At 36.7% G+C, this 26560-nt stretch overlaps 1 protein-coding gene across 1 annotated transcript in view; it reads left to right on the forward strand.

The window, feature by feature from the left end:
• SCLT1 (sodium channel and clathrin linker 1) overlaps nucleotides 1-26560 on the forward strand; it is a 247552-nt gene that overhangs the window by 207843 nt on the left and 13149 nt on the right. The gene's annotated exons all lie outside the window — the stretch shown is intronic.

A 26560-nucleotide genomic window follows, 5' to 3' on the forward strand; every position in this document is an offset into this window, starting at 1 on the left:
TGGCAGGTGTACAGTGGCCCAGAGTGTGAGAGCCCAATAAGGGAAGTAGTCGTGGTGTGAATTTAATCGGCTGCTCATGAAGGGAAACTAATGGGCCTCTAGCTGGGCTAGAGAACTAAGTCAAGAAAACATTTAAAAACAACTATTTTATGTTTCGAAGCAACTAATAATGTAGAGTCCTAAGCCTGGGATATAAGGACAATTATTCTTTTTTTGTTTGTTTGTTTTCTTTTTATAGTTTTTATTTGATATTGGAGCATAGTTGATTTACAATGTTGTGTTAGTTTCAGGTGTACAGCAAAGTGACTCAGTTATACATATACATGTATGTATGCTTTTTCAAATTCTTTTCCCATTTAGGTTATTACAGGGTATCGACCAGCGCTCCCTGTGCTATACAGTACGTCCTTGTTGGTTATCTGTTTTAAATATAGCAGTGTGTACATGTCGATCCCAAACTCCCAATCTATCCCTTCCCCCCACCTTCCCCCCATGCCCCCCATAACCATAAGTTCGTTCTCTAAGTCTGTGAGTCTGTTTCTGTTTTGTATATAAGCTCATTTGTATCATTTTTTAAAGATTCCATATATAAGCAATATCATCTGATATTTGTCTTTCTCTGTCTGACTTATTTCACTTAGTATGTGAAGGACAATTATTTTAATGGGGCAGAAGTGCCTAAATTTGATTTACTTGTATCACAGTGTTGAAATGAGAGATGAAAAAGTGTGTGTCATTATTGGCTGAAATCTTAAAAAGTCTTGAAAAATGGAGCATAATTTGTAACTATGCATCTTGCTTAGTGAGGGCCTGCCCACGCTGAGGATGTCCTGTAAAGATGTAACATCTCATTTTCTAGCATAATAGTTTCCTCTTCAGTCAGTATGCTTTGGTGTTTAGAAACTGTAAATCTACTCAGAGAAAGTTTCTGTCACTTGGCAGATATTTTGCATCAAGTTTAAGAGAAAGGCAGTGTCACCACTTTGGATCCTACTACATTTGATTTTTCCACAGTTCTCAGAAAAAAAAAGTAATGAATAAATCAGTTTGGTTTAATATCTTTGTATTAAAAATTACATGTAGATTATTTAAGTGATGTATGTTAACTCTGCAAGAATAGAAGCACATTAATATTTTATATACTTTATTATATTAGTAAACTTATCTGAAAATATCCAAATTGGCTCTGATTCAGGGTTTTAGTATACCTTTAAAAGTGTCAGCAAGATTACTAGCATCTTGGCTCTCTGTCCTTTCATTCTGTTATTAAGTTCAAAATTACACCATGCAGTTTAAAGCACCTAATACTTAAGTTTGCAGATTTATGTAAGTACTTCTGGAAACAAAGCAGATACCTAAAAACTCCCTTTAATTTATGTAACAAACATTTCAGTGACTGACCACTCTTTTCTAAGCATTCTGCTAGTTGCTAGAAACACAAAGATGAATAAGACAAGACCCTGCCCTTAAGAAGTTACTCTATCACATTACCCACTTCTGTTTCTCTTCATAGCACTCATCACTAACAATAATCACATTTTATATTTCTTTACATTTTTTAATTTTCTTTCTTCTCCAGGAGAATATCAGCTCCATAAAGTAACTTGTCTCCTGTGCTCTCCACTGTATCCTTAGACTCTAAAAGAATGTCCAACCTTAATAGGTACTCAGAACATACTTGTTGAATGAAACCTAGTGAATTTTTTCAATTATTGTTTCTTTTCTAGGCCAAACTCTCCTTCCAATTTTGATCCTTTCTGCTGAACATACTTGTTGAATGAAACCTAGTGAATTTTTGCAATTATTGTTTCTTTTCTAGGCCAAACTCTCCTTCCAATTTTGATCCTTTCTGCAGAATTTTAATTTTTGAAATGCATTTGAACTTTGTGAAACACGGTGAAGGATAATGTGCCCCCACTATTCAAGAGACTACATCTCCAAGAAACTTGAATTCCCATAATTATACCACTGCCTTACAGTGAAACTTTTTTCCCATCTTGTAAACTTTTAAAAATGTTATTCATTCTAAGAATTACTGGGAAGACGTAGATGATAAAGGAATACATAGTTCAGGATGTAGGCATTAGGATTGAGTGAACTAACTTTTAAGAATTAGTACTGTTCATAATCAAGATCATACTTCCAGAGGAGAAAATGTTACACAAAACAATGTGGCAAGGATTATTTATCCAATCACGCTTGAACTCATGTTTGAACTTCTGTTCTAAAATCTAAATAAGTACACATTGGTCATATATTACAGACCTCTGTGAACTGTGCGTGTATGTCCACAGGCACCACCAGCAGTTATTGGCACATAGTATTTTTTTGAATGTACATGTGTATATGAGTATAAATATTTATGTAAACATAAAATCCATAGCATAGTGTTGGGCATTTGATAAGTATTCTTTAAATGTTTATAGGCGATTCATTTGAGAATTATTGAAATATGATTTTTTAAGGGAGTTTTTGCTAGCCGACAGTACAAGACCAAAGAAGAATCCCTTCAGCCTGAATTCTGGGATGCAATGTCGGCTTTATGAGTAAGCAGAGTAGGTAGCCCTATATATGACTGGTCTACAGGAGTTTGCTAGAATGAGTCCTGTGCCACAAACTCTCATCAGTCCTGCTGCCTGTCATCACGCCATCATAATGTAATTCTTTTGAACATTGGAAGTTATTTGTTTTTCATGGGGTTTTTGGTGGTGTTTTTAGCTAAAATTCAGATACTATGGAAGTAGCCCTATAGTTTCCAATAGTTGGGATCTAGAAAACAGTTTGGATATGGTCCACAGAATGACTTAGAAGAGCCATCTGCCTTGGTTCCTCTCTCCGTACCTCCTTTCCTATACCTCCAGTCAGTCCTTGAGGCTGATCCTGCCTTCTTAATGGTTTTCAAATCCGTTTGCCTTTACTCACTACTCCTACCTTAGTTCAGGCCATTCTCATCTCCTACCTGGATCACTGCAACAGCTTTCTGATTGGTTTCTGGAACCTCGAGCTTGTCTTCCCTCTAATCTATTTTCCATACTATGTCAGAGATACCTTTTAGATTATAAATCTTGTTAATTCATTCCACTCTCCCACCCTTCCAACCCCCAGTTAGGAAGAAGTTGGCCACAGGGATTTTCTGACCTAGCCTTTACATGTGTTCTAATCTCATTTCTTGTCACTTTCCACTTTTTATTACTCTCTTCTACTTCAGAAAATTTTAGAGAAGTCCGCATCACCTTAAGGACCACTTATTATAATAAGAAATTAATATTACCAGTTTTAAAGATCAAAATTATATCCGAAGCACCTAGTCCTTTAAAAATAGCTGCTAGGTGATAAAACAGCCACTCGCTTCTCTTTGTTAAACCACAGGGCAGTGGTGGGAAGTGGGGGAGTGAAATGCTGTAATAACTGCTTTGCTGTTATCCAGCAAGGAATCGTACCTTTTAAAAGACAATAGCAGTGAGCACAGCACAAAAACCCCCGTCCTTATGGAGCTTTTATTCTAATATGGGAGGCAGACAGTCAACAGGAGAAATTAAGTATATAATGCAATAGATATAATTAAGTGCAAAAGAGAAAAACAGAGTGGAAAAGAGAATGGGCAGTGTATATATTTTTAGACGGAGTGCAGTTTTAGAAAGGGCCAGCAGGGATAACCGTTCTCAACTCCCCTGACCCTCTTTCTTTTCTTCCAAAACAAGCCCTGGTTAAATCCAGCTCCTTGCCCTCTCTGTACTTTCACCCATTCAGCTCAAGGTGGCCAGAGTAAAACACAGCCACCCTGCTGCTCCCACTCTAAATTCATAACTTCAAATGGGCCCTTATCCTGCCAGGCAATCAGTCTGTATACTCCTTGGTGACTGTTTCATTCCCTCGTCTTTCCTCAAACCTTTTACATCTCCTCCCCTACCGCCACTTTCATGTGATAACTTCAGTTCCTACTTCACTGAGAAAAGAGAAGCTATCAGAAGAGAACTTCCACAGTTCCCATCATTGCACTTGTATTCCTATATGCATCTTTCCCCACATACCCTACTGTAACAATAGATAAACTGTCCCTGCTCCAGTATGAGGCCAGACTCTTCATTTATCTCATAGATTCCATCTCCGCTTTGCTATATTACCTCCTCGTCGGATTCGCAACTGAAAACAATTTTCCGTAAAAGTAGAATGCCTAACATAGCAACATGAAGTGGTTATCTGCCCTAAGAGAGCAATAAATAGAAAGAATCCACGGAATAACCAATTTAAAACAAAACAACCAACCTTGTAAGGAACATTCCTACTTAAATTAAATCTTAGTGTGTAGATTTATATAGACTTTCCACAGTGCTGGTGCCCCGGGTCGGATATGCTCAGCAGATCACACTAGGTAACAAGGTCTTCCCAGACTAGTCACACAGTTTATATCTTAACTCCAGGAGTACGCTTGAATCCAGTAGATCTAACTAGTTTTTTCAGTTTCAAAGCTTACCCCCTTTTCTGTCCAGCCTTAAAAAACCAAGTGTTGGTAAACAGCCTTCCAAATCCTAAACAAGTTAAAACTACCAAATTTCCAGTAATTTAGTGATTTTCTTTTACCTCTTAGATAACAGGAAAAAATGGAAATAGAATATTTCCTCCAAAATCAAGAGAATAATACCATTACTTGATAGCAAACATCAGTAGGATATTGTTTTTCTAATATTATGCAGTATTCTTACAAATAGCCTTTTAACATCAGCATGAAAGTGAGCAAACGTCACCATGCCATCAGAGACACTATGTTCTAGTTGGGGGGTCAGACTATAAAGATGTATACTAACAGGTTTACTCTGCTGCTTCATTTTTAACAATTTTATCTCTACTTTTAGTGAACTAATTATTTCTTTTACCACTTCTGTGAATTTGAATTTATACCAAACTCAATTTGTATGTCATTACTACAAACTTACACTGTTATCAAAGCTTATTAAGTAGTTTCAGAATTAATATGAACTTTTCAAATCATCCATTTAGCACGTAACTGAAGGCATTATGTTCATTTTATTTCCAGTTTATACAGAATCCTAGAGGATTGTGTATGCCTTCCCAAAATAGTCTCCATCTTTTATGCATAACTCTTAATTTGACTTTTAAATATTGAAAAATATAAGCTTAGAATCATGTATTTACCAATGGCCTTAAACAAGGAACTACTGAAGTATCAGTTTTAAAGACCTAAAAATTTTCTCCTAAACATGAGTGACTGATTTAAGATCTTAGTGTAGGAGTCAGTTGGGTATATAAAAAGCTAACACAATAGGTTCAAGTCCAAGGTCTGCACCACAAATGTGTGATTATCTATAAATCAATTTTCTCAATTCTCAATTTCATCATCTATAAAAATAAAAACTACCTTAGTTTGCTAGGGTTATTTATGAAATGGTGTAAATATCAAAGCATCTGGTAAACTGTAAAGCATCATGCAAATATATATATTATTATTAGAATTAGACATGTTCTATACTCAGATTTTTTTTGGTTTGTTTTTTATTGCCTACTGTCCCCAAATTGCTAGTTCTTGACTCTCCTTGAGATGTTTTCGACATCCTTTTCAATTCTATCATGATCTTTTCCTTTCAAGTTTAAATGAACAGTGTTGTTACTGCTTTTCCTTCTGCTGTTCTAGTTCAGCATAACACAATTTTTAATAAATTCACAGTAACTATATAGGGAAAGAATCCTTCGTTGAATACTCTTATTAAAGACAAGAAAAAAGAACTAGATTTTTCCAGCTATCACCTCTCCTTTTGTGGCAATGTGGTATGATCTTTGTTCCACCGTTTTTTTTTTTTTGTTTTTGTTTTTTTTATCAGCTGAGATGACAGCTAACCTGACAACCCTGCTTCTTTTTTTTTTTTTTTTTTTAATTTTATTTTTTAATTTATTTTTGGCTGTGTTGGGTCTTCGTTTCTGTGCGAGGGCTTTCTCTAGTTGTGGCAAGCGGGGGCCACTCTTCATCGCGGCGCGCGGGCCTCTCACTGTCGCGGCCTCTCTTGTTGCGGAGCACAGGCTCCAGACGCGCAGGCGCAGTAGTTGTGGCTCACGGGCCTAGTTGCTCCGCAGCATGTGGGATCTTCCCGGACCAGGGCTCGAACCCGTGTCCCCTGCATTGGCAGGCAGACTCTCAACCACTGCGCCACCAGGGAAGCCCCTGCCACCGTTTTTATTAAATTTAAAAGAGCCCATGTCCTGTGACATTTTTGGTAGATTGAGGAAGATGACTTAAAATGGTTATCAAAAATAAGTAGGTCATTTTTTACATGCTTTGAATGTTTAGATTTAGTTATATTCTTTAGACATCCTTTTAAAAGGAATAATTATGCTTAAATAATTGCTTAATTAATAAATAATTAAGCATAAATAATTATGCTTAAATAATTATGTTAAATATTTCTTGGTTATATAATTTTTATAAAATTATTAAAATGTGAGAAAATATTTTCTAAAATATATAAAAGGTTTAATTGTATATATTTAGGATTTTGCATAGGAAAAGTCTGGTTTGCATAGGGTATAGTTAACCTTTGCTTAATATGCGTTACGTTGGTTGTTTAAGCCACGGGATTGAAAATGGAGATACATTCCAATATACTAAGAAAACTTTTGGTATGTCTCTACTACGTCACTAAAATTGTGTTAGCATGCTCTGACATGTCAAAACTAAAATGTTGTCTTTCAAAGTAGAAAATATTTTCACAAGATTTTGCATTAAGATTATTTCCTTTCATGAAAGGATTATATATTTAATAATGTTGAGAAACAATATATTTTTAGTACATAAGGAGGCAGCACGGTATTACAGATAAAGAGCACTATCTCAGGAGTCAGTCAAACCTGAATTTGAATCCCCCAAAGGCCCAACCCTGTAAACCCCATGTGTTACTACAGACTTTATTTATATGGTAACGAATTTAAGGTATTAACTTTAACTTTATGCCTGGCGTGTAAAATATTTAGGAAGCAAACAGCAAACACTGGGCTTAGGGAATAACCTTTATAAATACTAAGAGATTGTTGTATTCAAAGTAAACCATGATATAGTGCATGAGACCTGTGTATGAGAAGCATACATGCTTATTTCATTTTTAATTGTACAAAAGCATTACTAGTTCTAGAAAACACTAGATTTTATACAAGATTTATATATATGAATTGTATCTCCTTCCTCTTTGGAGACATAAGTAACACTGAGGACTCTATATGAAATCAAGTCAAAATTCTTTTTGCAATAAAAAAGTAGCTACTAAAGTATTTTCACTGACACATCTCTCCTATTGGTCGTAATACAGAATTACATGGCAGCCACAATAAATTTATATTTTTTGAAGTAGAAAATTAAAATTTATACTTATTCCAATGAAAAAAATATGAATATGATGATCTACGCTAGACATATTTACGGCAGCATCCTTATTGGGCATTAGCAGTTTGATGTATGCTGTGTTGTACCAATAGTACACCAGCTAACTGCTAGATGGTACTTCTCTGTCTCTGGGGAAGGATTCATTTGCTCTCCATAGAAATGGTTTTGTTTTTAGAATGATTCAATGATGCAGTCCCAAGTCTTCAACCCAGTTAGGTCTTTTATTAATAATAAATTGCAAAATAAACACAGAACAATACATTAAAAATGCAAATGGCTAATTTTATGCATTTGACTCTCCCAGTAAGGATTTCTCTGTATGTACCATGAATTTATGCATTCTACCATTCATGTAAAAAGTGTTTAATAGCTATCAAAAATGAGCTTTTTCATGGTAGGTCCCAGCATCCTGCTTCCCAACGTATTATTATTACACCATATTAAGCATCAAAATTTTCTTCCTGAAAATCTGCCCTTTAAAAACTTAGTGCTAGTCTGTCTCACCAAATCTTGAAAACACTTGGCTGTTTTTCTCTGTCATCTCTACTTCATAGCAATTAAATTCTTATAAATTGGCTGTTATCTTGTTTACTGTGTGTCCACCTATTTACTACAGTTAGGAGTATATTAGAGACTAAATCAAATACTAAATACCAGGATAGCCACAAAACACTTAGGATGCTAGAGTCCTCTCTGGACTAGTTTTGCTGGCTTTGGAAACCTCTGCTCCTTCCGACAACTGACAATTAAATATGATTACCAGGTACCTGTGATTTCTTAAGATCTACCCATAAGCAAGTATAGCCATAGTTAAATGTAACACAAAATAATTAAATAAAATAATTTTCCTACAGAAGGAAGTATTTTATCTTAGTATCAAAAAGCTTAATGTAAGAAGCTTTTTAAAAATTTGAGCTCCTCTGTGGTATCTTCTTTCAGTTTGAAGTTTGTTTTAATTTGTAAAATTGTATTAATTCATCTCTAATTATTTCCTCTTAGTTACTCTTTTATCTTGAAATGTATACAACACAGAAAATTTTGAGCTTCCAAGAGGAAAGCATTTTAAAGCTTACATATTAACATGTAACATCTATAAATGTAATATAGCTGTACTAATCTTACTTGAATGAGAAACTATTGTTATTTTTATAGATTAAATTTTAAAACTTCTTATGGGAAAAAAATGAGATGAGATTTGCCCTACCAGATATCAAAATATAGAAAGCTGTATGGTGGTATTGGCACAGGAATAGATAATTTGAACAGAACACGGAAAAACAAACCATGTAAAATTGGAAATTTTGTTCATTATAATATGGCATTTCAAATCAATGGTGAAAAGTTGATGTTGGAAAAATTTTAACTCATTTAGTATACTCTTTATTCACTATACAAAGTAAATTACAGATGGATTAAAAAGCTAAATTTAAAAAAAGTATTAAAAGAAATAAGATTAATTTTATTATCCTAGAATGGAAAAGTCTTTCTAATCAAAACACAAATCCAGAATGCAAAGATTGATTAATTTATTTCACCATAAAAATTAAAATTCTGTATGAAGACAGATGCTAAACAAAGATAAAAGACAGGGGCTTCCCTGGTGGCACAGCGGTTGAGAATCTGCCTGCCAATGCAGGGAACACGGGTTCGAGCCCTGGTCTGGGAAGATCCCACATGCCACAGAGCAACTAGGCCCGTGAGCCACAACTACTGAGCCTGCGCGTCTGGAGCCCGTGCTCCACAACAAGAGAGGCCGCGACGGTGAGAGGCCCGCGCACCGCGATGAAGAGTGGCCCCCGCTGGCCGCAACTAGAAAAAGCCCTCTCACAGAAACGAAGACCCAACACAGCCAAAAATAAATTAATTAATTAATTAATTAAAAAAAAAAAAAGACAAATGACAAAAGATAAAACAAAAGATTAATATGCAGAATCCATGGAGTTCCATAATTAAGGAAAAGAGTAACAGCCTAATAGGTGGACAAAGTATGTGAACAGGTAGCTCACAAAAGCAGACATACAAAGCTCCTTTAAACACATTAAACCGGGCTTCCCTGGTGGCGCAGTGGTTGAGAATCTGCCTGCCAATGCAGGGGACACGGGTTCGAGCCCTGGTCTGGGAAGATCCCACATGCTGCGGAGCAACTAGGCCCGCGAGCCACAATTACTGAGCCTGCGCGTCTGGAGCCTGTGCTCCGCAACAGGAGAGGCCGCGATAGTGAGAGGCCTGCGCACCGCGATGAAGAGTGGCCCCCGCTTGCCACAAATGGAGAAAGCCCTCGCACAGAAACGAAGACCCAACACAGCCATAAATAAATTTTTTTTAAAAAAAGGAAAAAAAAAAACATATTAAACCAAATTCAGCCACACCATACACTAAAGAAATGCAAATTTAAACAATTTTGCCGAGCAATTTAGCAAAAATGTAAAAGATGGTTAACATGCAGCATCTGCAAATATATGAGGAAACAGGAATGGGGTATACAGTATTGGTGGAAATGTAAACTAGCAAATCCTTTGTATAAGGTAATGTAACAGTAGCTAAAAAAATTTAAACTATGCATATCCATTTGCAATACCTGGTATCAGAATCTGTCCTGCAGAAATGCTTGCATGTGTGTAAACGTGCAATAACATACTTGTCCCTGCCATCGGTCAGGCCTTTTCATATCTTTAACCATGGCTGTCAAAGTAGCCTGGATCACCCTGGTTTCCGCCATCATTTTTTTTCCCCCTTTGTTCCATCTTTCACACTGTCTCAGAATTATTTTCCTAAAAAGCAAATACAGTCCTGGCCCTGCCTACTTAAAAATTTCTGTTTTACTGTTGCCTATAGGTTTTTTACGATCTTTCCTCCCCCTATTATCAGCAATCTGCCTGTCCCTACTTCATGAAGGGCATGTCCCAGCCACACTGAACAGCCGCCCCAGTAAGCCAAACATTGGTAAGGGCCAGCCCTTTTACCACTCCTAGTCTTCACTCCATTCACTCATCACATATTTACTGAGTGGTGGCACTGTTCTTTAAGTACTAAGGGTAACAGCAAAGCCCAAGTTCCCCCCGCCTTTCTTTTTAAGATATTAGAGTATTGATGGGAAAGTGGAAATTATTGACCAAATAAATATATACATATAAAATCAGATAATAAGTATTATGCAGAAAATTAAAATAAGCCAATGTGATAATGGATGGGTGGACACCTGAGACTGGTAGATGAGAAAGATCCTGTGAGGAAATGAACCTTAAGATCTAATGACGAAAAGGATCCTATCATTTAAATGTCAGGGGAAAGAGCTGTTCAAGCAGAGAGAACAGCTAGTGCAGTGACCCCAGGGCAGGAATACACTTGATGGTTGAAGTAAAAGAAATAGTATGCTAAATGAAGGCAGTAGTGTAAGATTTAGGCAATGTATTACATAAAGTAATGCCAGCCACCACAGCAAACAATCTCAGGGGCTTAACACAACAAAGGTTTATTTCTTGCTCATATTACATGTCTAAGGTGGTTTGGCAGGAAGGCTCTGCTGGTAGAGGTTACATCATCTTGAACACATGGTCTTCTAAGATCACTGGAGCAGGGAAAGAGAGGAATGGAAGAACACTGGGTTTTAACTAACTCAGCTCTGAAGTGACGCACATCACTTCCTTTTACTTTCATTGGCCAAACTAGGCATATGGACCCAATCTAACTGCATAGGAGCCTGGGAAATGTAAATGGAGCATGTGGCATGTTTGGTGAACACTCTCTGCTGCAGACAGGGACCTGATCTTGTAGGGTTTCATTAGCCAGGCTAAAGAGTTTTAAGTGTGAATGAAGGCCAGTGGACAGTTTTGAAAGAAGTCACCTGATCTGATTTTTTTTTTTTAAAGATCACTCTGTCTCCTGTGTGGAAAATGGAAGTGAGTAAAAAGCTGAGGAGGGACTTAGAAGGCTATCACGAGAGTGTTAATAAGAGATAGTGGTGGCTTAAACTAAGAAGAAAGAGAAAGGTGGATTAGTTGGGAGTCTTTTTATTTTTAGAGGTAATAGAAGGTGCTGATGGATTGGATGTAGAGTATGAAGGAAAAGAAGGGAATCAAGGATGATTCTAGGGGTAATTGGTACATGCTATTTCTTTCTAGGGATGTTCTTTCCCAACTCCCCACCTGAAAAAATTTTCTTCCTTCCAGGTACCCAACTCAAATATCTTTTTTTCTATAAAGCATTCTTTATACCTCTGACAGAATGCATCTTTCCTTTTCCTATACTCCCATACCATTCTGCTCATTCTCCTTTATGACGTTTACTGAACTGTAGCATAACTATCATTTACATCCATCTCTTCTACAAAACCATGAGCTAACATCTTGCCTGGCATATAGCTGTTCAATAAAATTGTATTGAATAAATGAATGAATGAATATACAATGTGTAATATTTTCTTCTCTTGTCCAGTGACAGGACAATTCATATATATATATATGAATTATACAGCATTCAAGCCTAAGGAATTTTCTTCAGTCTCTAAAACATTATTCTTGGCTGTATATCTGTAATGTTTGGCTGCCATAACTGCTTTTCTAAAATTTTTTTTTTAGTTTTTTTTTTTTTATTAAATTAACAGAATGAGAGGCAGCTGCAGGTACTGGCAGATCACAAAATGCATAATTACCAAAAGTAACTGAAGCATATTATAGTATAATTCAACAGAAAAAAAACACATCTGGCACATGCTATGTTAATTTGTCATAAGAGAGTTTCAAAGAAAGCATTTGCTGCAGCTGGCAGATCCATCATTTCCCTGAAATGAATAGTACACCTTTTGTTTTTAATTGTCTCGTATAATATAGAATAGAGCCTTATGTGATTTAATCTTTAGTCATCACTAAAGGATTTCATGCGTTGAGGAAATTTTCCCTTACAGTGTATCAACCAAAATATACATGGCCCATCCTTAACTTAAATTGTGCCTCAATAATAACAAAATGATCTAAGCAATTACAGTAATTAATTATAATGCCTGAGATATTGGCCCAAATTTCAAACTCTTATCCCATGCCTTAAGGAACCATAACTTCTCTTATTTTAAAGTATTTGTGGCATTTTCAAAGAGACTAGTGCATTGTCGGGAAAACTTTGCTCTTAACTTCATAACCGTACCTTTTCAGTTATATATATACCAGTGATATTGAGAATTGAAGTATGTTTAGAGTAGAAATTTTCTCTTTCAGCATGAGTTAGGATATCTATTTCTATGACAGAGACAAGCAGAAAAAGGCTAATTATTGTTATAAAACAGCTTCTAATGCTGACCTTTTTGAAATAATGTTTTTCCAGCTGTCTACTGAACATTTCCATAGGTACCTCACACTCAATATCTTCAAAACTGAACTCATTATTTCACACCTAGCCCAAGTCTTTGTTTCATCCTGTATTTTCCATTTCCATGTGTTAATATCTACCCACTTGCTCAAGCAAAACTCTAGATGTCATCCTGAACTCCTCCTTTTCCTCACACCCCTAAACATCAAGTATTACTAATGCTACCTTCTAAATAACTCTTGAATCTGTCCATTTCCCTCCAATAGTTAGGCTATCAACATTGCTCACCTAGATTACTGCTAAAACCCCCTAATTTACTACAGTCATATTTACTTACTATTTTTCCTGCTGTAATCAGCAAGATTTTCTGATGTTCAGATCAATCATGTCACTTCTCTCCTTAAAATACTTCAGTGCCTCCCCAGTGTACTGATGGTGAAGTCTCAACTTCCTATCAAGACATGTAAGATCCTTGTATTTCCTTGTATTACCTTATACATATAAAATCCAAGCTGTATTTCTTTGTGATTCCAGCTTCTTCCTCTCTCATCCCCACTCCCATATCCTAGTAACACTCCGTTCCATTCATACTGAGCTTTCTTTCAGTTTCCTAAATTTATTATCCCTTCTTATTTCCTGGCCTTCACACATGGATTTGATTGTAACACTCTTCGTTACCCTGTCTTTGTCCATCTAACTTCTATTTATCTTTCATGTATCGGCTTACGAGCCTACTTCCTCTGGAGAGACAGCTCTAATCCCCTGATCCTCCATATGTGTTCCCATAGCACTGTGAATTTTTTATAGCATTTACTACCCGTATTTTAAACCTCGTAGCTTTTCAGTATTTCTGGTAGTTCCTAAGTTTCACTGTGGCGGAGACTGGATCTTGTTCTTCCTTGTCTCCCTAGCACCTAGCAAAGGCACTCACTTCAGTATATATTGAACGAATGAACTTTGTAATTCCCTCAGTCTTATCCTAAGATTAAAATTATATGTTGTAAAGAAAATTCACACATTACTTTGAAACTTTGAGTTCATTCTTCAAGTAACTTAAAATAAGCGTTCTATAAATGATTTCTATAAATAGAGCTCCGTAGCACGTTGGTTTTTGTAGTAGTAGTCTCCTGAATTTATTATACAGTTTGACGGCTACTTTAAAATGTAATCACTGAATTATCGAATTAGTTGTCATATGAGAGCAAGTAGACGAAAACTTTGAAAAAGCGAGATATAGGATATTAGAAATGTTCTTATTGAATGGACTAGTTAAGTGATTCTGTGGAATTAACTAAAATTTATCTAGACTAAAAACCACCTTATGTGTGCCAGGCACTGTTCTAAGCCCTGTGAATGTAGCTTCTCTTTTAGAGCTTTCATTCCAGGGTGGGGAGAGAAATAATAAGAAGGTAAGCTAACAAATAAACAAGATAATTCTATGTATTTTAAATGGCATGAAGAAAACAAATGCGATGATGTGATAGTAACTCGGACAGGGTGGGAGCTGAAAGGGCTGGACCGTTTCTTAAAAAGTAGTCAGAAAAGGCGAGATTTAAACTGAGGCCCAAATGATAGAAAGAAATCAACTCTATGAAAAAGCCAGGAAAATATTCCAGGCAGATGAAAGAATAGCAAGTACGAAGGTGCAGTGTTAGGGAGTAGACCCATGTAATTGGAGTATAGTGAGTGAGGAGAGAGAATGCTGTCAGGTTGAGGAACTAGGCAAGAATCAGACCATGAGAATCTTGTAGGCTATTTTAAGTAAGCTGTTTGTACTTACTTTAAGCAAGATATTTAAGTAAGTCTATTTTAAGTTAAAGTCCAAAGTGCAACAGTAGGAAATCATTGGAGAATTTTAGACATTCCTAGGTCTTTAAAAGACCACTTTAGCTATTATGTGGAAAACAGACTAGAGAAGGGGCAAAAATGGAGTCAGGGAAACCAGATATTAGATTATGACAGTATTCTAGGCGATAGATGATAGTGGCTTAGAATAGAGTGTTGTGGGTGGAGATGGAGAGAAATGAGTAGTTATGAAATATATTAGGGAGGTGTAGGGTAGAACTCACGGTAAGTCAAATATAGGGGATGAGAAAATGGAAGGAATCTAAGATGACGTCTAAGCTTTGACTTGAGCATCTGGGTAGATGGTGATGATGCCCTTTACTGGGAGGGAGGAAACCTGGGAAGGTATGGATAAGAAGTAGTTGCCATTTTGGACAAGTTGCATTTGAAGTGCTCATTTGTGTTCCTCTACAGTCATGGCCTAAATGAGATCACTTAGGGGGAATGTGCAGAAAGGGAAAGAACGAACCTGGGCCTGTGACCAAGGGTGCTTGAATATATCTAAAGCTGGCCTGTAACCTGTGGTATTTTTAGTTAACTGAATAAGATTTGAAACCTTAGGATGAATTTCCTTTTTTAGTAGTCAGGTCTTTTGAAGCCACACACCTTGACTGTGTCAAGGTCACAGTCTTTGCAATTACTGACCATTTTGCTGCATACTCATGATTAAATTTTTTTCAGAGAATCTTCACCTTGCCTTTTAGATCTTGATATTATATAATGCCACAGATATGCTTTACTAACATCTCTTGTAAATGATTGGGCTTAAGGTAAGAGGCAGTGTGATTTAGTTGAGAGAACATTTTGATTACAAGACTGGGTATGAAGCCCATTCAATCATTGCCTGACCTTAGGAACATTAAATAACTTTTCTGAGTCTTAATTTCTTTACCTATAAGATGAGAATAATAACTACTTTGCAATATCAAAGTAATAATAAGGTACAGTATTAACGTTCATGTGCAGTAGAAAACCCTCTTGGCTGATGTCCACTTCATTGTGGGCAACGTCAACCAGTGAAGTTTCTGTACAAAGCATTCTGACCAGGGCCCGAGACTTTCTCTGTGCCCTTACCTAGTCAACTGAGACACTCTGTCACTTGCTTTACAGTATCAGTGTGATTGTTCCCAAACCAGGTTATGCCAGTTATACCTGTTTTAGAAATACATAATTTAATTAAATAAACCAGTGATATGTGAGTGCAAAGAGAAAGTTATTGTTTCTTTTTAAACTGAATTGTATACTTTGGAGAATTTGCTGTTGAATTAAGTCTGGATAAGCAACTATAAAATAGAGGGAATACTGTAAAAATCTAGAATAATTCTGTATTTGGACTGCTTGCCAAGTGCCTTTAAATTCTTGTACCACCTTAATGAAAGCAAAAGTGGAAATAATTATAGATGATAACATTATGGATGTGGTTTGTGTAAGAAAGACATTCAACATTGAAACACTCCAATCAGTGTGCTCATACTTTAAAAGAAAAAATTCTTTAAAAACTTTGTAAATTCCAGGCAAAAAGCTCAGACAAAATCCTTATCCTTCCTTAGGCCTCAGACCTCTTAAAAATCTGAGGAAATCTATAGACCTTCTTCCCAGACTAGATGAACACACAAGATCTTGTGTATAGTTCAGGGTATGTGTGAACGTACTACCTGAAGCCTGTCCGTGGACCACAGAGGAAGGGCTCTTGCCTTAGGTGCTCACCCTTCACCCACTTCCACCTCCAGCTGAAGAACTGGATGACTTCCCAATGTTGATTCTAATATTTTTTTAATAGATACAGCATTAATTATTTTGTTTATAAATTATTTTATAAGATTTTACTTACACAGAAGGTAGTAAATCAGTTAGATTTTACAACTAATTTTTAAATTATATTTTGTAGGCATGACTAGGGTTTTCTATCACATACACATGAATTAATATAAGTGAACTAAAAATATTTAGGACACTGATGGGCTAAGCAATTCCCAGTGATAGTATAAGGAATTCCTTGTTCTTCTATAGTTACATGGAAATTGGTAGAAGATAATTTTACCTTAAACCTTATGATACGTTATGTAATATGTTAGAAATTATAGAGAACTTGGGTACAGTTCCTTTTAAATTCTGTAATTAGTATAAAGTGCTCTTTAACTGCCATAATGTCATATAGAAACTGGAAATGTCATCTATCTCTGTACCTTCTGGCAGGCTACACTTAAATCATTCCCGATTGGTAAGGATGTTTCTGTTTTTAAAGATACCCAGTGAAGAGATTGTATAGCTTTACTTGGCAAGTGTTTGAGTGTAATACCACTGTGAAACTTTCTGGAAAGTCTTATTTTATGTTTATCCTAAATTACTAATGAAATAGGGAACTCTCAATTATATTCTCTAATGAAGAGACGTTTTCTCATAGATAATGCAGAGTCAGATCATCCTTCTGGGTCTTTCCGTTATCCCTGCAATGAAATATCCTGACAGAGAAATAAGGAGTTGCAAAGTACTGACAGGCAGGGTCTAGGAAAGCCTCGGGGGATAGAGTTGGTGAAATCACTTTTCTCTCCACCCTTTAATACATTCTAAACTTTCATTCAGGAGTGAGATTGAAGGAAATGCTTAACTGAAAAATTACCTTTTCTTAGGCACTTCAAATCCTTTGGAGAAAGTAGTAGACTATAAATAAATCTAGATAAATGTTTAAAAATTTTTATCTAAAGTATGTTTTGTGGTAGATTCCTCAGTAACTGTTGAGCAAATAGGGAATAAAAATTTCTAACTGCTAGGTTTCCTAAACCTGCAAATATTTATTAAATCCCTATGTGTAAAGCCCTGTGGTGTATACTGTGGAAACTAAAAACAATCCCCTTTTTAAAAGTTTCCATTATACTTGGGGGCCTGTGAGTATGTGTGTGTGTGTATAAGTGTATATGTATATAAACACATATATAAACCACTAATTAGAATTATAATACAGAATTGTTAAATGTCTTCTACATAAAATAAATATCAACGCTTTGATGCGAGAAGAGAACCGTCTGGATTAAAAGGAACTGGGAAGGAGGCATGGAAGGAAGAGGAACAAGGGTGGAATCTGAAAGAATGGGCAGGATTTTAACGTGAAATCTTCAAAAGAGGGTACAGAAAGTGATACAAACATGAGCCTAAAGATGATACATATATGATTTATTGGTGAGACAGTGAGAGCCTAACTGCAGTAGAAGGCTCCTATTGGAGATAAGGTGGGAAAGATAAATTACACAAAATTTTGGAGGCATTTGAATGCTGTCTCAGGAATTTGGACTGTTTTGTCCGGTAGCAGAGAGCCACTGGAAATTATTGCTTGAGGAAACAAATTATTAAAGTGGTGCTTTAGAAAGAGAAATATGCTAGTGATGTGTTAGTTAGGGAAAACTACCCCATCAGTTGAGCACTTCTGTGTGCACTGGTGGATGCTTTACATACAGTTTTTCACTTGATGCCGAGAAGCCCGAGCAGTTGGCTACTGCAGCAAATCTAAAAATTAAGTTATAAGAACTTCAGTTGTGATGGTAACACTGAGTAGTAATGAAGAATAGGGAATTCCCTGATTAGGGTTCTTCCCTGAAGAATAGGGAATTCAGTGGTTAAGACTTGGTGCTTTCACTGCCGTGGGCTGGGGTTCAATCCCTGGTGAGGAAACTAAGATCCCGCAAGCTGCGCAATGCAGCCAAAAAATATATATGTATACATATACACACATAAAGGAAATGAAGAATAGATGCAAAAAACACTGCAAAGGAAGAATCTATTTAGGGGCAAACTAGATGTTGCATTCAAGAGAAAGTGAGAAACAGAGTTGACTTTAAGGTTTTTAACCTAAGCAGTGAGGGCAGAGATGTTGTCAGTATAAAAACTGAGTAGCAGGATGAGAAGTAGGTTTTATCTTAGGACTTTAAAAAAAAAAGAGAGAGAGAGAAAAGTAGGTTTGCAAGGGGATGCAAACAGTTTGATGTTAGTCATGTTAAATTTGAATATAGGACTGAACCTTTAGGGAAGAAATCAGAAAGATGTAACTTGTCAGGATTCCAAGTACATGTGTAAATATTTCTATTCCTTACAGTTTCTAATACACACACTCACACGTACATGCTCTTTCACTTATTCATCTAACAAACATTTAGCAGTTGCCTGCCATGGTGCACAGTACAGGGGAGTGGTGAAGAGCACAGGCTTTGGAACCAAAGGGCCCGGTTTTTCAATTCTTGACTCTCCAATTGACGAGCCGTGTGAGTCTAGGCAAGTTACTTAACTTTATTTTTAGATGCCTCTGTCTTTTAATTTTCTCATATGTAAAATTGGGGATCTCACAGGGTTATCATGAGAGCTAGATAAGGTAGCTTCCATAAAGCATCTAGAGCAGTGCTGGGCACAGAGGAACGCTGGGGGATTGTTTGCTGTTATTACCACCGTCACCAACGTCTTCACTGTCTTGATGAATAGCAGTGTTGCTCTCTGTCCAATGGGGGGTGACAGCGCTTGAAACACGACAGAACAGATATTTACACAGATAAAAAGTAACTTAGAGTTAATAATTTGTATCTTTGTGATCTTAAATTTTGTGGGAAATTATTACTATCTAATAGTAATTGTTAGGATTACTATTATTCAGATAAATTGTCATGGGTAAATGAATAGCTTAGGCATCAACTTATGCAGTAGGTGTTTTCTGATAAGGTTTTGTATAAACTGAGCTTTGGCTAACTTTATAAATACAATCATTGTATCATCTTCCTCTCCATAGTACTCAAAGGTTATTTCTCATCAGCACTAATGTGCATAACTTTTACCTTTAATTACATTCGGCCTAGAAGACTGGCCACGTTAGTCACTTTGCTTTTCTTTGTTATGTTATGTTGAGGAGCAGCAGTAATTTAAACTAGATACTTTGAAGATACTTTGAAGGAAGCACAGTCATTTATCCCGCATTATTATTACCACCAAAATAAAGCTAAGGTAGAACGTTTGCGTTTGTCTGTCACGCAATCAGTGATAGATACTCAAGCTCCTCAAAGTCAGTGACCTGTATAGATGAAGCCACTGAGTAGGAATAAGTCATTTCCCCTTAGTCTGTAAGTTCTGTTGTGGCAACGTCCATGTGTTTACCACCGCATGCCTTGCACTTGGCCATAAAGAATGTTCAGTAGATATTTCTGGAATTGATTTGTGGACATTATTTTTTGTTCTCTTCTATGTATTTATAACAAACTGCTTGCTGATTTTAACAACTATCCACTCAAATATAGGACATGAGAGGGACTTACCAGGTTTTTAGGTTCACTTGGAAAAAATTCAAGGCTCATAATTGGAAGTGTTAATCTATCGATTTACTTTAGAAGCAGAAGTTAAGGTCAAAGGATAAAAACCAATCCTGAATTAACTATTTTAATACTCAGAAATTGATCTTTTTTAAAGTTATTTTAAAGACTACATTGTATCTGCTTCTAACCTGGGACTCTTGAAATTATCTTTAGCCAAAAGCAATATAATGCTTATATGTTGAACAACAACAGCAAAAAAGACGACATTTCTGTCTTCTGTGCATAAGATTATTCCAGCTAATAAAGCATAAAGGATATGAATGCATAAAATAAGGCAAATATACGACCAACCAAAATTTAAATTTTAATCCTGAATGTACTACATTGAAATGATGTTGAGTGATTAACATTACCTTAAATTTCCAAAAGTTGAGCCCCGCTAAGAAGCACCATATATGAATCTTAAAAATAACAAACACTGTATCTGTTTCACATGAATATACTTTCATTTTAATGCCAAATACTACCTCAAGATACTGATATTAAGGACACTTTGGCACTTTTAAAATATGTGTGTGTGAGTTTTTTGCTTTTTATATTGTGGTAAAATATACATAATATAAAATGTACAATTTTAACCATTATTTAAATTGTGATGTAAAATTTACAGTCTTAATCATTTTTTTTGACATCTTTATTGGAGTATAACTGCTTTACAATGGTATGTTAGTTTCTGCTTTATAACAAAGTGAATCAGCTATACATATACATATATCCACATATCCCCTCCCTCTTGCGTCTCCCTCCCACCCTCCCTATCCCACCCCTCTAGGTGGTCACAAAGCACCGAGCTGGTCTCCCTGTGCTATGCGGCTGCCTCCCACTAGCTATCTATTTTACATTTGGTAGTGTATATATGTCCATGCTACTCTCTCACTTTGTCCCAGCTTACCCTTCCCCCTCCCCATGTCCTCAAGTCCATTATCTACGTCTTTATTCCTGTCCCTCCCCTAGGTTCATCACAACCATTTTGTTTTTTAGATTCCATATATACGTGTTAGCATATGGTATTTGTTTTTCTGACTTACTTCACTCTGTAGGACAGACACTAGGTCCATCCACCTCACTACAAATAACTCAATTTGTTTTCTTTTTATGGCTGAGTAATATTCCATTGTATATATGTGCCACATCTTCTTTATCCATTCATCTGTCAATGGACACTTAGGTTGCTTCCATGTCCCGGCTATTGTAAATAGAGCTGCAGTGAACATTGTGGTACATGACTCTTTTTGAATTATGGTTTTCTCAGGGTATAGGCCCAGTTAGTGGGATAGCTGGGTCATATGGTAGTTCTATTTTTAGTTTTTTAAGGAACCTCCATACTGTTCTCCATAGTGGCTGTATCCATTTACATTTCCACCAACAGTGCAAGAGGGTTCCCTTTTCTCCACACCCTCTCCACCATTTATTGTTTGTAGATTTTTGATGATGGCCATTCTGACTGGTGTGAGGTGATACCTCATTGTAGTTTTGATTTGCATTTCTCTAATGATTAGTGATTTTGAGCATCCTTTCATGTGTTTGTTGACAATCTATATATCTTCTCTGGAGAAATGTCTATTTAGGTCTTCTGCCCATTTTTGGACTGGGTTGTTTGTTTTTTTGATATTGAGCTGCATGAGCTGCTTGTGTATTTTGGAGACTAATCCTTTGTCAGTTGCTTCGTTGGCAAATATTTTCTCCCATTCTGAGGGTTGTCTTTTCGTCTTGTTTATGGCTTCCTTTGCTGTGCAAAAGCTTTTAAGCTTCATTAGGTCCCATTTGTTTATTTTTGTTTTTATGTCCATTTCTCTAGGAGGTGGGTCAAAAGGGATCTTGCTGTGATTTATGTCATAGAGTATTCTGCCTATGTTTTCCTCTAAGAGTTTTATAGTGTCTGGCCTTGCATTTAGGTCTTTAATCCATTTTGAGTTTATTTTTATGTATGGTGTTAGAAAGTGTTCTAATTTCATTCTTTTACATGTAGCTGTCCAGTTTTCCCAGCATCACTTATTGAAGAGGCTGTCTTTTCTTGCTGTCTTTATCAAAGATAAGGTGACCTTACCTGTGCATGGGTTTATCTCTGGGCTTTCTATCCTGTTCCATTGATCTATATTTCTGCTTTTGTGCCAGTACCATACTGTCTTGATTACTATAGCTTTGTAGTATAGTCAGAAGTCAGGGAACCTGATTCCTACAGCTATGTTTGTCTTTCTCAAGATTGCTTTGGCTATTTGGGGCCTTTTGTGTTTCCATAAAATTTGTGAAATTTTTTGTTCTAGTTCTGTGAAAAATGCCATTGGTAGTTTGATAGGGATTGCATTCAATCTGTAGATTGCTTTGGTTAATAGAGTCATTCTCACAATGTTGATTCTTCTAATCCAAGAACATGATATATTTCTCCATCTGTTTGTATCATCTTTAATTTCTTTCATCAGTGTCTTATAGTTTTCTGCATACAGGTCTTTTGTCTCCTTAGGTAGGTTTATTCCTAGGTATTTTATTCTTTATGTTGCAATGGTAAATGGGAGTGTTTCCTTAATTTCTCTTTCAGATTTTTCATCATTAGTGTATAGGAATGCAAGAGATTTCTGTGCATTAATTTTGTATCCTGCTACTTTACCAGATTCATTGATTAGCTCTAGTAGTTTTCTGGTAGCATCTTTAGGATTCTCTATGTATAGGATCATGTCATCAGCCGAGACAGTTTTACTTCTTCTTTTCCCATTTGGATTCCTTTTATTGCTTTTTCTTCTCTGATTGCTGTGGCTAAAACTTCCAAAACTATGTTGAATAATAGTGGTGAGAGTAGGCAGCTTTGTCTGGTTCCTGATCTTAGTGGAAATGGTTTCCATTTTTCACCATTGAGAAGGATGTTGGCTGTGGATTTGTTATGTATGACCTTTATTATGTTGAGATAAGTTCCCTCTATGCCTACTTTCTGGAGAGTTTTTATCATAAATGGATGTTGAATTTTGTCAAAAGCTTTTTCTGCATCTATTGAGATTTTAATATGGTTTTTATCCTTCAGTTTGTTAATATGGTGTATCACATTGACTGATTTGCGTATATTGAAGAATCCTTGCATTCCTGGGATAAACCCCACTTGATCATGGTGTATGATCATTTTAATGTGCTGTTGGATTCTGTTTGCTAGTATTTTGTTGAGGATTTTTGTATCTGTGTTCATCAGTGATATTGGCCTGTAATTTGCTTTTTTGGTGACATTTTTCTCTGGTTTTGGTATCAGGGTGATGGTGGCCTCGTAGAATGAGTTTGGGAGTGTTCCTCCCTCTACTATATTTTGGAAGAGTTTGAGAAGGATAGGTGTTAGCTCTTCTCTAAATGTTTGACAGAATTCGCCTGTGAAGCCATCTGGTCCTGGGCTTTTGTTTGTTGGAAGATTTTTAATCACAGTTTCAACTTCAGTGCTTGTGATTGTTCTGTTTATATTTTCTCTTTCTTCCTGGTTCAGTCTCGGAAGGTTGTGTTTTTCTAAGAATTTGTCCATTTCTTCCAGGTTGTCCATTTTATTGGCATATAGTTGCTTAAGGTAATCTCTCATGATCCTTTGTATTTCTGCAGTATCAGTTGTTACTTCTCCTTTTTCATTTCTAATTCTATTGATTTGAGTCTTCTCCCTTTTTTTCTTGATGAGTCTGGCTAATGGTTTATCAATTTTGTTTATTGTCTCAAAGAACCAGCTTTTCGTTTTACTGATCTTTGCTATGGTTTCCTTCATTTCTTTTTCATTTATTTCTATTCTGATCTTTATGATTTCCTTCCTTCTGCTAACTTTGGGGTTTTTTTGTTCTTCTTTCTCTAATTGCTTTAGGTGTAAGGTTAGGTGTTTTTTTTTTTGAGCTTTTTCTTGTTTCTTGAGGTAGGATTGTATTGCTATAAACTTCCCTCTTAGAACTGATTCGCTGCATCCCATTGGTTTTGGGTCATCGTGTTTTCATTGTCATTTGTTTCTAAGTACTTTTTGATTTCCTCTTTGATTTCTTCAGTGATCTCTTGGTTATTTAGTAGCATATTGTTTAACCTCCATATGTTTGTATTTTTTACAGTTTTTTTCCTGTAATTGATATTTAGTCTCATAGCGTTGTGGTCGGACAAGATACTAGATACGATTTCAATTTTCTTAAATTTACCAAGGCTTGATTTGTGACCCAAGATATGATCTACCCTGAAGAATGGTCCATGAGCACTTGAGAAGAAAGTGTGTTCTGTTGTTTTTGGTTGGAATGTCCTATAAATATCAATTAAGTCCATCTCGTTTAATGTGTCATTTAAAGCTTGTGTTTCCTTATTTATTTTCATTTTGGTTGATCTGTCCATTGGTGAACGTGGGGTGTTAACGTCCCCTACTATTATTGTGCTACTGTTGATTTCCCCTTTTACGGCTCTTAGCATTTGCCTTATGTATTGAGGTGCTCCTATGTTGGGTGCGTAAATATTTACAATTGTTGTATCCTCTTCTTGGATTGATCCCATAATCATTATGTAGGGTCCTTCTTTGTCTCTTGTTATAGTCTTTATTTTAAAGTCTAGTTTTGTCTGATATGAGAATTGCTACTCCAGCTTTCTTTTGATTTCCATTTGCGTGGAATATCTTTTTCCATCCCCTCACTTTCAGTCTGTATGTGTCCCTCGGTCTGAAGTGGGTCTCTTGTAGACAGCATATATATGGATCTTGTTTTTGTATCCATTCAGGCAGTCTGTTTCTTTTGATTGGAGCATTTAATCCATTTACATTTAAGGTAGTCCTCTATATGTATGTTCCCATTACCATTTTCTTAATTGTTTTGAGTTTGTTATTGTAGGTCTTTTCCTTGTCTTGTTTTTCCTGCCTAGAGAAGTTCCTTTAGCATTTGTTGTAAAGCTGGTTTGGTGGTGCTGAACCCTCTTAACTTTTGCTTGTCTGTAAAGGTTTTAATTTCTCCGTCAAATCTGAATGAGATCCTTGCTGGGTAGAGTAATCTTGGTTGTAGGTTTTTCCCTTTCATCACTTTAAATATGTCCTGCCACTCCCTTCTGGCTTGCAGAGTTTCTGGTGAAAGATCAGCTGTTAACCTTACGGAGATTCCCTTGTATGTGTTTTGTTGCTTTTCCCTTGCTTCTTTTAGTATTTTTTCTTTGTATTTAATTTTTGATAGTTTGATTGTTGTGTGTCTTCTTGTGTTTCTCCTTGGATTTATCCTGTATGGGACTCTCTGCACTTACCGGACTTGATTGACTATATCCTTTCCCATGTTAGGGAAGTTTTCAACTATAATCTCTTCAACTATTTTCTCAGTCCCTTTCTTTTTCTCTTCTTCTTCTGGGACTCCTATAATTCGAACGTTGTTGCACTTAATGTTTTCCCAGAGGTCTCTGGGACTGTCCTCAATTCTTTTCATTCTTTATTCTTTATTCTGTCCTCCGGTTGTTATTTCCACTATTTTGTCTCCCCCGTCACTTATCCGTTCTTCTGCCTCAGTTATTCTGCTATTGAACCTTCTAGAGAATTTGTAATTTCATTTATTGTGTTGTTCATCATTGTTTGTTTGCTCTTTAGTTCTTATAGGTCCTTGTTAAACGTTTCTTATATTTTCTCCATTCTATTTCCAAGATTTTGGATCATCTTCACTATCATTACTCTGAATTCTTTTTCAGGTAGACTGCCTATTTCCTCTTCATTTGTTTCGTCTGGTGGGTTTTTACCTTGCTCCTTCATCTGCTGTGTGTTTCTCTGTCTTCTCATTTTGCTTAACTTATTGTGTTTGGGGTCTTCTTTTCGCAGGCTGCAAGTTCGTAGTTCTTGTTGTTTTTGGTGTCTGCCCCCAGTGGGTGAGGTGGGTTCAGTGGTTTGTATAGGCTTCCTGGTGGAGGGGACTGGTGCCTGTGTTCTGGTGGGTTGGGCTGGATCTTGTCTTTCTGGTGGGCAGGGCTGCGTCTGGTGGTGTGTTTTGGGTGTCTGTGAACTTATTATGATTTTAGGCAGCCTCTCTGCCAATGGGTGCGGTTGTGTTCCTGTCTTGCTAGTTGATTGGCATGGGGTGTCCAGCACTGGAGCTTGCTGGCCGTTGGGTGGAGCTGGGTCTTAGTGTTGAGACAGAGGTCTCTCGGAGAGCTCTTGCCGATTGATATTACATGGGGCCAGGAGGTCTCTGGTGGTCCAGTGTCCTGAACTTGGCTCTCCCACCTCAGAAGCTCAGGCCTGACACTAGGCCAGAGCACCAAGACCCTGTCAGCCACATGGCTGCCACGTAAGCAAATCTTCTCTCAAGATCCAACTCTTTTTGACAGATTTGTCAGTTCTCTAGATGAATTCATTTGTGAACTCCTGATGTCCTAGTGTTACCAAGCCTGCTTGGTTTTGCCTGACAGGTAGCAACCAGAATGCTGAGTTGTCGAGGTTTGCAGCAAACAGAGGGCTTATTCAGTAGGCAGCCAAGCGACAGGAGAACCAGTCTCAGATTTACCTCCCTGAAGACAAGGGGCTCAAGCTATTTTGGGAATAAAGAATAAAAAAGTACAGCAGTCTGAGGTGTGGTGAGTGTGAGGCACGCAGGGATAGGAAAAAGGTGCAGAAGTCGTCTTTCTGCACAGGCATAACTAAGCTCGAGTGGTCTATTCTTGAGGGGTCCTCGATGCCCTCTTGCTGCAAATGCAAAACAGGCTTCCCAGGGGTAGAATACTTTGGTCCTTGCCAGCC

Source organism: Eubalaena glacialis, chromosome 5 (genome assembly GCF_028564815.1).
Source record: "Eubalaena glacialis isolate mEubGla1 chromosome 5, mEubGla1.1.hap2.+ XY, whole genome shotgun sequence".
Taxonomy (NCBI): Eukaryota; Metazoa; Chordata; class Mammalia; order Artiodactyla; family Balaenidae; genus Eubalaena; species Eubalaena glacialis.